This window comes from Carassius carassius, chromosome 36 (assembly GCF_963082965.1).
Source record: "Carassius carassius chromosome 36, fCarCar2.1, whole genome shotgun sequence".
In the NCBI taxonomy this organism is placed as follows: Eukaryota; Metazoa; Chordata; class Actinopteri; order Cypriniformes; family Cyprinidae; genus Carassius; species Carassius carassius.
In genome coordinates this window covers 10,709,140-10,721,698 of record NC_081790.1, presented here as the reverse complement: position 1 = coordinate 10,721,698, position 12,559 = coordinate 10,709,140, and positions in this window count along the sequence as shown.

The following is a 12,559-nucleotide window of genomic DNA, read 5'->3' as shown; positions in this document are numbered from 1 at the left end:
TAGCCTACTGCATGAGGAAAAATGATCAGAAAGAATGAGCTCGCCGGGTGATTTTTTAAATGATTATTGTCTCATAAATCAAGAGAGGATGATTCTTCTTGTCACCTCGAATTAACAAATAAACCATTTGACCCTTCTCTGTATTACAATGAGGGACGAGCAGACACTCGTGATCAATATTGTGGCAAACGAGCCGCTCATTTGTTTCTCAGGCAGTTTCAGGACACCGGACGCCTCCGTCATTCACAACCCGGTCACGTCTCTGTTCCGTGTCCCAAGCAAATGCTGCACTGAAATGTGTGGAATGAGGGAGGAGGGGAGATGGTTATTTTTTGAGGATGTTTGTGTGTGCGCGGTGAAGCAGAGAGTTGAGTGCGCTCCAGACTATATCGGACAGAGGGCGAGGCAGGGAATGACCCGGCCTCAGCCCGTATCCTGCCGCGGCATTGGAAACAAAGAGTACTGCTGCTCTTTAAAAACAGTGTGATGGCTTCACTGTAGGTTGTCTTTGTTTCCATACGAAGAATATTAATGTATTTTGGGGTTTGGTGCCCCGGCAGGGTATTGTTGCGTGTGGAGGGTACAGAAGGTCTAAACGCCCCTCTTTGCTCTCGGTGGCATCAAATGCTGCTTTCATTTTCAAACGTTTGTTAGTCAAAAGAGCTCAGATCGTGCATCAAACATGACTCCAGTTACAAGTTCTTTGGTATTCATATCATATGACATGCAAATGCTGATATCAGAAGTATTACTCCTCTAATGCTACATTCCTCTGAGGGATTATTTTAAAACTTTGTCTTTAGCCTTTTGTGCTCGAACAGTATCACTGCGGAAGAAAACAAATTTCGTAAATGTCACACATTTTCAGTGGCATTTTCCATAATAGCCTCGCAGAAATAAACAAAGACGTTAGGCTGGGCATATAATGAGGTGTACAGGTATTCAAGCTGTGTTTGAGAGCCTAATGCTGCCATCGGGTGGTGCTTACTGGGCTGGTTGCACTGGAGCTCCCTTGGCTGTGGATTAGAGGAGAAGACGGGAGCTCTCTGCCCAGTACAACTCATTAGGTTGAAGCTAATCCGGCTTCTGCGGTAGGAGACCCTCGTAGTCTGAATGACCCCTTTGGAAAGCTGAATGCTGCTATTCCAGGCGCTGCTTAAATGGAAGAGAGACAAAAAAAATCCTTAACAAAAGCTTGGTTGTATCCAGTTGCACAGAATGCATCTGAATTAATGGTCCACAGATATGGGTTGTAATGACTGAAGCAGATGAGAACATAGTGGAGTGAACAACATTTGAAAGCGTTCTATTTTGCATTTTTAGAATTTAATCTTTTTTAAATAAAAACTTAAGTTTTAAAATTACCAGTTGCTGGATTTGGTAGGAACCCCATTAATGACAGCAGAACTTACAGTTATATTATATTTAATATAATACTCAACTTGAATAGTTCTTATTTGCTTGTATTTATCATAATTGAGTTTTAATATCTCACATTTTTAACTTTAACTTTCCTCTGTGAGGTGGAAGTGTATTTGCACAGTATATTGTCCAGTTAAAATACAACTAAAAACCATAAATGTTAAATAGGACCACTGACAATAAAATACATAATTGCTGAATTTAAATGAAAACACTATTTACTCAAAATTTTATAGCAGAATATGCTGTCAGATATATCAGAAAGTTTACAATCTGAAACTTTTATCCAAATATATGTTCAAAAGAGCTCACTAATTTATTCAATTTAGGTCTACAATATATGGAAATATAGTTTTTTTTTGTTTGTTTGTTTGTTTTTTTGTCTTGGAGCCAGTTCAATTTGCAAGCCTAACTTCCTCTTATGCAAAAAGACTCCTCAGACACAACTCAATTCTCTCGTGCACTTGGTGAGGTTCTCAAAAGTATTTACCTCTGAAATTCAACTAATTTGTAAGCATTCCTTTGAGGTTTGACAGCCTATGTGTGTGTGCATGCGTGCTTGTTTGTTTTCCTGCCTTTATGCTCCCTGTCAGCCACTCTCATGTTTGACAGTGGAGAAAATAACCTAATTACCATGCATCCAGATCATTTAAGCTGCTGCTCCCCAGAGAGATGCCTGCATGCATGAGCTGGTGGAAGTTCCTTCTACAAAGGTGGGTGGTAATGAAGCCAGGGCAGATGCACGCAGAGGGAGGAGGCTTTGGGTTCTTATGCTAATTATCAGCAAGCCCTGCCTGCAGGTATAAGACCTTTAGGGCTTTGGAGACACTGGTCTAAGACACTGAATAGGGAAGGTCTCAGAACGGGACGACAGTAATGACATACAGAGCAGTTTCTGTCTGTGCTTGCTTCGGGATAGGCTAGCTCACGCCCCATAAACTTTGAGTGTGCTGTAACATTTAATGGAGCAAATGGCATATTGCTCATGAAAGAACTGAAGGTGTTATTTTGTTATTGCCTGGCAATGTGTAAGAAGATATGCATTTATTCATTTAGCAGAATGTTTTATTCAAAGCAACTTACAAATGAATGATATAAAATTGGTGTGTAATGAATTTATTAAAGATTACATCACAATAACTTTGTGACTATAAACATGAATACTGGAGCATAAAAGCAGTTCAGCAATACCATCAGGGATAATTTAAGCAACTGACCTTTATATGCTGTGCTCAAAAGCAGCAGTGGGATTGGTTGGCAGCATGTAGCTAAACCCTTAGGATATTTACCACCATTGCACCAACACAATTATTATTAATTTATTATTTTGAATCTATTTAAATATCTTCTAAAATGTATTTTTTTCCTGTGATGGAAAAGCTGAAAATTTGCACTATTAATGTCACATAATCCTTTCTGAAATCATTCTTATGTGTTGATTAGCTCCTCGGTTATTATTAGAGCTCAAATATTAATAATAGTTGTCAAAAGTTTTGTCTCGTTTACTTGACATGGCATCTAAAGGCTTAAATGAGTCTAAGATGTGTCATAATGGCTAAAGCTGTCAGTTGTGCATGTTTATTTAGGCTAAAAATAATTCAACTTCTCTATGTTATTACTAGCATAAAATGTAATTATTCAAAAACAGGCTTTGTCTTGTAAATATGACCACTATGAAACTGAAAATTGGCATCACTGATATTTTAAATACTCCAACTGCTCCATCCACTTTGTGGCTGCATTCATTGAAATGCCTTTCCACAATATTTCATGACGCTCTCTAGAAAAACTCCCCAGACTCCACCAAAATAACTGAGCATCAGGCTGATTGTTGCAGCCATGCTATTTTGCCTGTTGCATCTGGGTGTATAATTTTGCATTCATGGTAATTTGTTAGTGTGAAAGGGAAAGAGGATGAATTTCAAATGAGTTAATGGTCTGAACTACTTCTGAACAAATCAGGACTGGACGTCCATAAAGAGAGAGGGGGGCACAGAGACATGCAACATGGCGAAAAGGACTTAAAAAGATAAAAAGGAAGAGAGAAATGGAAAAAGACAGCATGAGACTCCTTTTCAAAAGCTAGAATGCTTTTGAAATTCAAAAATTAGCCCATTTGCATGAAGAATCCAGTGATGTACGGGGCCAAATGAAGGTTAAAAGTACATCCTGTGTCATTTACAAAACCATAAGCCAGTTCTCAGATGAAGAACAATTGGGTTCCATTAGGGTTGCTGTGACATTTGATTGACCATCATGTGGCACATTCAGAGCTGAGTGATTTCATCTTGCAGCTATCGTATTCAGTGCATTTATGGTTTCTGCATAACCGTTTAGGAATCTTAAGTGGATCTCGTAAGTGATGTGTATGAGTCCTAATAAAGATGCAAAGGCCTCCATTCGGCCTGATGCATTCAGTCACCTTGAAATTTTTACATTTAAATTATGCTCATTACATAATGTCATTCAAACTTCTTCAAAAGGCTTGGAAGTGTCTTTAAGACAAACAGATTTTACCCACGGCAATGTAGTGCTTTCATTATTCACACACCGTCGCTGGTTCCTCAGGTGCAAAGCGAACCCCATCTTCCACTGCTGTCGCACAAACTTCCTGCGACAGTTAGATACCTATCTGTGTGTCCCCAGCGGGTGTCATAACATCAGACACCTCAAGTCAGCAGACCCCCCGCTGTGGCCAACCCAGCGCACAGCCCCCTTGATCAGCCAGCACAATCCAGTATGATTCCTGACGGCTTCTGGCTCTGTCGCACTGCAGCCTGTAATGAGAGCCAAGTGTGTGAGACTCCAGCCCTGGTGCCTCACTGATTCTCATCGCCTTTCCACCGATGCCTATACATGCCACATCCATCTTGCCAGCTCCGCTGTCCAGCTTATTTTCTAGCAAACACTTCAGACTGATTGCCATCAAGCTGTCTTATTTACACATTTCACATATGCCTGCCAAAGAAGACCCCCAAAGTTCTTCACTTGGAGTGCTACCAAGAGAATAGCTGGGATTAAAATGAATGATCTTCAAGACACTGTACAAAAATGGATGTGCAGCAAACACATGCAACTTGATGTATAGGTTCCTAAAAAAGGGACATGGGTCTTATAAAGGCATGATAATGTATCTTGATGCAATGTACATGTTTTTACAAAAGGCATACAATAAATGCCCTTTTCATGCTCTTAAGTGTAGTGTAATGCTGTCGTTGCCTGTTCAAACAGCAACTTCTTTATTTCTACTTATAGCACAAAACATACTATAGAACAATATTGAAAGATACAGTAGACCTTACCAAATCTCTCTCATTAAATCAGTTTTAATAAACATGTCAATTAAACAGCTAGTGAACAACATTACCAGACACGAAATATTACAAATGCATTATGTTTTTACATAACATTTAAAATGATTAATTGAATCTTTGAATACATCTGTAATTCTGTAATAAAAATTGTTTGGAATCTTTTGAGGTCATTTTCTCAAATAAATAAATAAATAATTATAAAATAAAATAAAATTTCACAGCCACAATGTAATCATTGTCTTGCCAACTGTTTGGAGTAGAAATAATAATTATATAATTTTTCATTCAGTGCATACTGAAAATGTGTTTCTGGGTCAGACTTCACAGAGAGGAGGCGAGTTATTATGACAAATAAGCAGAAGTGGGTAGAGTACCCAAAAACTGTACTCAAGTAAAAGTAAAAGTACTTCTAGAAATATTTACTCAAGTAAAAGTAAAAGTACTAGTCTTGAATAGTTACTTGAGTAAGAGTAAAAGAGTATCGGATAAAAAATCTACTCAAGTAGTTAGTTACTAGTTACTTTGGGTCATATATACTGTACTGAGCCTATTTTTATTTAGATATATAGATAAAATGTATGTAATGTATGTGTGCGTGTATAAATGTATATATTTCATCAGCCTTTACTCCAATTTATGTAATTTATTATAAAACCCTGTCTGTTTACTTAAGTAACAGATATGGGTGTCATGCCATAACATATTTTTAATATGACTGACTTTATATTAAATGTGAATTTAACATTGAAAGTTAATGTGATATAAATATTGCTACTAATCTTTCATTGTTCAGAAAGAGAGCAAATAACATTTACATTATTAAAGATCATTTTCACTGACAGTCTACATTTCAATCACTCTCAGAAACTCCCATTAAAATCACTGAAACTGTTAACACTGTGAAATCAATATCTTAATTAAAGATTCGTACACACATCTGCACTTTGTTGTTCCTGCGAGAGAATTTGCCAGAAAGAGGTATTCAGTCAGCGAGCGAGTGAAGGAAGCACCGGCATTTCAGCGATGACTCATCTGAACACATCTGATTGGCCAATGCTTTAATAAGCTCAATAGAATCATGTGTGATTTGTTATAATGCGCAGCGCTGTATAAACGCATCTATCTCTGGCTAATCGCCAGCAAACAATCACAGATCTGAATTTAGCAGCTGATAATATGACTCGCTGAACGTACTTGCACCAGTGTGATTGTATTAAAATTAATAAAATCTTAATCGGCTATTTTTTGTCTTTTGGAAGCTGCATTCAACTTGACTCCCCTCTGTTATAAGCCACACACATACAACAAACTAATGTCACACTGGTATCGTGTACTGTAATCGAATGTAGCCCAAGTTATTACCTGTTAAACAGTAGACAGCACACGCGGTGTTCATCTAATAAGGATCTCCATCGCTAGCAAATAATAGCCTTTGCAGATTTCAATTCAGTGCAGTTCCAGCCACGTTTTCAACGCTCTTTCTGTTCTTAAACGTTACAACTCCGAGTGAACCACTTCAGACGCTCAGCGCGTGCGGCAGGGAACTGAACGACTCATTCAAACTGATTCATGAACCAATTCACTCGTTTGCCAATTGGTTTGATCAAGCCTTTGAACAGAATTGACTCAAAAGAATGAATCATTCGCGAATGTGCATCGCTCATTGCCCAGAGAAAAGTAGACGGCGCGTTTGGAATAAACTGAAGCATTATAACATTTATTGCATTAAGATAAAGTAACGACAGGAGGGTCGCCCACAGTAACGAAGTAAAAGTACAGATTTTTCCCCAAAAATTTACTCAAGTAAGAGTATAAAGTACCCATCTTTAAATATACTCCGAAAAGTATTCGTTACCCCAAAAAATTACTCAAGTAAATGTAACGAAGTAAATGTAACTCGTTACTACCCACCTCTGCAAATAAGAACACGTTAAACTATAACCAATGCACTTACAATGTTTTTTTAATAAGAAAAACCTAGAATAAAAAATCATTGCTTCCAATAATATAATCATAGTGAATAATTTCTATGAAAGACCCACTTGAGCTGAGTGAGCTAAAGCTGAAGCTTTACTAACAGGTTAATTAATTAATTCACCCAAATGAAATAACATACTGAACATATGACAGACATATATGTGTTTTCCGACTTGCATCTGCACAGAATGACTCAAGTGAATTACATGCTAGTCAGAAAGTGTAAGTCATCATCCCTTCCCACAACAATACAGTAAAACACAGACGATGAATATCATTGGAAAGATCCAGGGTCGTGCCAGCTGTGTCACCAGCATTTAACTGGCAGCTCATTGATCAGCGGCTGACACCAGATCTGCAGTGCAGCAGAACCAATGTGCTCTCAGTGGAGTAGATGATAGGAATGATAACTGAAAGACAGTCAATGATCAAGCACCAGGCTCGAGGCCAACCCACCAAACCTTTGACATGGGGGAGAGATGATGATGGGATTTCAAAGACAAAGGAAGTGACAGCCATCGATTTAGCCATTATGGGATTGGGCCATTTCTAATTTTGTGAAAATGAGGGAATCTTAAGCATTAAGCACTAAAAACAGAGCTAAGAGGAGATGCGTTTTTCATGTGGTGCTGGAAACAGGTCTAATGGGAAAATCGGTGAACGGATGCATTGCAATAGATGGGGCATAAATCATATGCTCAGCTTCACAGACAGATAGTGGCCTCGGCCGTACAGGGCAGGAACAGCATTGACAAAGAACGCTTGTGTCATGCTAGAAGTTTAAGGCAGGAGAAAAGCCGTTATCCACACTGAGAAACTAAAAGATACACCATCATCACCAGCACTCGCCACCCTAAAACAATAACTCACACTTCCTAAATTCTGTTGTGCACTATAAGGAATAACCATGAGCTTAGGTGATCCAAAAGTACAATACTTAAGAAACTGGATTTAGAACAGGAGCCTCATTTTGGTGATTTCACTGATTTGATTAACTACTGTTTCAGAGAGAAGTGCGGTGATGAGCCACTCATGATAACAGCGTTTTCAGTGTCTTGGAGTGATTCATAGTAAATGCTTTTGAAAATGCAACATGCACCAAATATCATCTCAAGTTTGTAATTGCCAACAAAACAGATTTTTTTTAAAGGATTTTTTATATCTCGATAGTTTTTCTATAGCCTTTGAAGTTGTCCAAATGAATTCTTAGCAATGCATACTACTAATCAGAAATTAAGTTTTTATATATTTACAGTAGGAAATTTACTAAATATCTCCATGGAGTATGCTCTTTTCTTAATATCCTAATAATTTCTGGAATAAAATAAAAATTTATAATTTTGACCCATACAATGCTTTTTGGCTATTGCTACAAATATACCCCACCAACTTAAGACTGGTTTTGTGGTCAAGGGTCACATATATATATGAGCGTGCTGCTCAACATTCAAATACTTGGCTAGTGCTTGCTGTTGCAGTTGCAGTGCGCTTCAGAAACCTTCCTCCTTTCCCTGCTGCCCCTGTATAGATCTGCCATGGGTTAAATGTTATATATTGGGGATATTTCATATGTGCAGCAGCAGCAGTTCTGTGGATGTAGCTAAGACCAAACACATTAACATTGTCATGTCTCAGTGAGTTGTCATGACAGAAAAATAGTAAATTTATGTTAAAACTGATGTTAAAAAGTAAAAATTCTTCGAAAATTAAGGCCTATTATGAGATCATAATGTTCTTGGAATCTTAATCTTTTTTGTTTTAAATGCAGTTGTTCAAATTTAGAACTTTCCAAGAAAAAGACAGAAGGGGCTCCCACAAGGGGCTCCCCCTCATTTGCAATTCTAAGGTACAACCATTCACCATAGAAAGTGAAATCATTGCCGGTTGTGTGATAGATTTGCCGCCACGGCACATTTAGCATGATACAGGAGATGTTTTGCAACCGGCGCAGAATGATTGCACAACACGAGTTGAAAGAGTTGAATTCTTTTTAAGTGTTTGTGTCAACACTGGATTCTGTCAACACCTAAACCCCCCCACCCTTCCCTTTTCTGCGGGCCTCCTGTTGTCACAAACATCCTCCCGCAGCAGGTGCTCCCGTTTCATGTGACAGCTCTTTAATACCTGGTTTGATCTGTGTAGTCATATCATTATTTCTTCTCCCTGCACACTCCAAACTACTCACTTCTGCAGCCAGATGAATTATACACACATGCAGTATATTTAATAATCATTAACAAAAGCAAGGTATATGAAGACTGATGAAGAGATGGATTTTTCCTACGATTTATAATTTGAAATTGTTTCATTTTATCATCTTGAATGTAAAATCCTTTTGAAATAACAAATTAATTCTGAACCTCTCAGTCAACATGACGTTATTTACTTTATTAATGCACGTTCCTCAGCTTTTTGTGAACAATTCATCAGGGCATGTTATTTTGAAAGAACAAAAAAAAAAACTGTTGACTTCATAATCTTTAATCAAAATGTACGTTGCTCTTTCTCTGAACTGATGTCCCCTTTCTGTCAGTTAGGGCATGCAGGCTACTCAATAATAGCAGTCAATTGCTATTCAGACATTGTTTTAACCATTTGCATTCTTTTTGTGTCATTCAGGATAGACTTTTTATCAATTTACACTACTGGTCAAAAGTTAGTTTACAGGTCAAATTTTTTTTTGTTTTGTTTTCCAAAAAAAACCTTTGATAATAGTAACAAATGTTGGTATCACTTTATGCATTATAATTATTCATAATGTGCATTGTAATGCATTATATCTTGTCATAAATAATTATAACCAAATTTAAAATGAAGAGTGTGACAAGGAATTGATAAGTGTTATAATGTTTTAACTTTGGTTACAATTATTCATGAGATTGTACAATGCATAGATGCATTACAAGGTATAATTAATGCATTAAAGGTGTTATCGAAATGTATCTTCAGCACCAAATTGGCATAATAGAATTATTATATTAGCATTTTAGAAAAAAATATAAATATTTTTAGAAAAAGGTAATGCAAAAGTATGAAGTTATGTGTCAGAAAGACTAAAAGAGAGCTGCAAGGAGAGGGAGCCATGTGTTTACAACTGGCCTAATGTTTGTTTGAGACAGCAATGTGTACAGTAGGTCCACAGTTGACTCCGGATGACAGCGTTCAGAAACAGAAGAGAAATAACTGGCTGTCACAGATCAAAGCGATAAGCAGCAGCACTTGCCAGACGCAAAACAAGAGACAGGCTCCAAACAAATTGCACAAGCTGCTACAGAAAATATGTCCAAATATATTCCCCTCTTGAACAAAAAGCAACAATTTCTAGCTTTTTGATAGTCTTTCACCTTGTTCATTCATTCAAGCTCTACATCTTTTCAAAGACCCCTGAACCACCCTGCCTTAATCCCTTAGACCCCCCCACCCGCCTCTCTTATGTCAAAACAAATTAAAACAGCCCAAGACACTAGCTAATTCCACGTTTCCGACATTGCCTCAAATCAGACAATTGCAGAAATTAATATTAAGGAAGTGTAACTGTAATGAATGCATGACTGACACTCCAAACAAGCCTTATTTACCAGTTCTATCCAAAATTGCAGCTTTTCATGCTGGTTTTGACATGTTACTACAGTTCTACCTTTTATTGATTCACTTCAGCATTATGTTTGACTACTAAAGCAAAACGGTAATGTGTTCCTCGACAAATTAGATACAATTTTGCAGCGCTGCTCAAAGAGCTGAAAGCGCATTCTGGCAATTACAGAGAATTGGGCACCATCAGGCCTCCTGTGGCGTTACTGTAAAAGCTTTACTGTAGATATCCAGCCCTTTGCTTTTAATCTTTTAAAGATTTGCAAGTTCTGTTTTGAAAAGGCTTTTGCTTAAATTTGCAGCTCTTTCTAACAGCCTCCTAAAAACATTAAGTACAATCTCAAAAAGCACAACCCCATGACTCAGCAAACAGAATTTGATTAAATACGTGTGGGGCTAAGTGAATACAGGCTGACTTCATATTCTTTTCAAAGAGCACAGAAATGCTTCATCTGTACTTTCAAGTGAGATTTGTTGAACTTTAAATGCTCTTCTCAGAGTTTGTCAGTAGCTCTGGGGAATACATTTCATACACTGTAAAAATCTTTCAAGCCAAGCCAGTTCAACAGCCTCTAGCTTAAACTGGGGCAGAGAGCAGACTTCTCTTCAAATATTCGAATACTTCAGACAAATCTGATAAATCGTACATGCCAATACAGATATGACCACTTCCAGATCTTTTCCTCAGTCTAAAGCTTCCAAAAAAACCAAGTCTTTTTTGATTAAACTCAGCTGGCACTAGACCTCAGTTATTATAGACAATGACTGTATACCACTCACCAAATACATACAATGTACAAAAAACATCATCAGCCTAAGATGAATTCTGAAACCATGTTAGAGTAATAATAATAATACTTAAGTCTTCCAAGGTCATTTTTCACTACAATCGAATATTGAGATGCAAGATGGTGCTAGTTCCATTTGTATGAAATGACAGCAAATTTGCAATCTTACATGACAATATAAACCAATCAGAATCAAGTATACAAAAGAGTCTAATAGAATGCAACAGTGCCCACACACTTTTCAAGAGCCTTGGTTCTGGAAGTATTTTTCCAAGTGGGATTTAAAAAAAAATTGAGAGATATAGGCCATAAACCCACCAGCTACAAGATGAGTCAAAACATTATAAACTTTTTTTAAAGCAGTAAATCAGACAAAAAGACAAAGGTACATTACTGTATACTAAACAGCTTTGGTGGGGGAAAGAACTAGAATCCCATGAAGCACTGGGAATTATATTTATTAGAAATAAAAAAGCATAAACATAAAACCATTGATTTTAAGACATGATTTAATGGGAGATTTCTATGCAGAATACTCAGTAATGTAATTATTCACTGGCAATTACCCTTTTGAACATGATTATAAAAATAAAATTAAAAAAGTTGAAAGTTGAAATGATGTGAACTGATTGCTTTAACAAAATGTACCAATGATTAACACCCTCTCGTAGCTCACAGTAGGTCTGTTTTTAACAGTATATGAATAGGAAAATGAATAGGATTTTTACTTGCGGGGACATGATTGCTGCAATAAGGGTTTTTCAACTTTAAAATCTCTTGCTATGACATCACAGGAACTTTAAATGTTCTGTTATGCCATCAGGTTGTAAAAGCCCCGAATGTTTATTTTTAAAAAGTGAGAAGGAGCAACCTGGGTTTATTTTATTTGGTTATTTTATTTTTCATTTGATCCTTTATGAGAGGTCCTGCTCCCAAAACCTGAAAAAATATTAGTCAGTAATTTGTTTTTCATTACAAAACTAATCAACTTTGTGAACTAGTAAAAAGAAAGAATGAAAATGTTTGTAGCACAGTAGTAAATTCTAACCTTTGTTTTCTATGGATAGACCATTTTCTTTGCGATAATTAATATTCCACCAACCGTGATTCAGTGCTGCCTCACTATTGCTATAGTCCCTCATCAACTCATGGAAGCTGGCCATTGTGTCTGCTTTCATCATGTAAAGCTCCTCTATAAGAGGATGCCAAGTCCTCCACTTTCAGTGCTTTTGCACTCGTTCACTGGATCGTCAGTGATGGTTCCAGCACACACTGATGAGGTGTGCAGCGAGGCAGGCATGTTTACAACCACTGATTTATTTATATTTATATCTTATATTTATATCTTTTATACAATTTATATATTTTTCTGTCTTTGGAATTTCAAAACATTATATCAAATATTAGATCTATGAGTAAATTCCGCTACCTAAAGAAAATAAAAAGTTGTCCTAACATACATTCTCT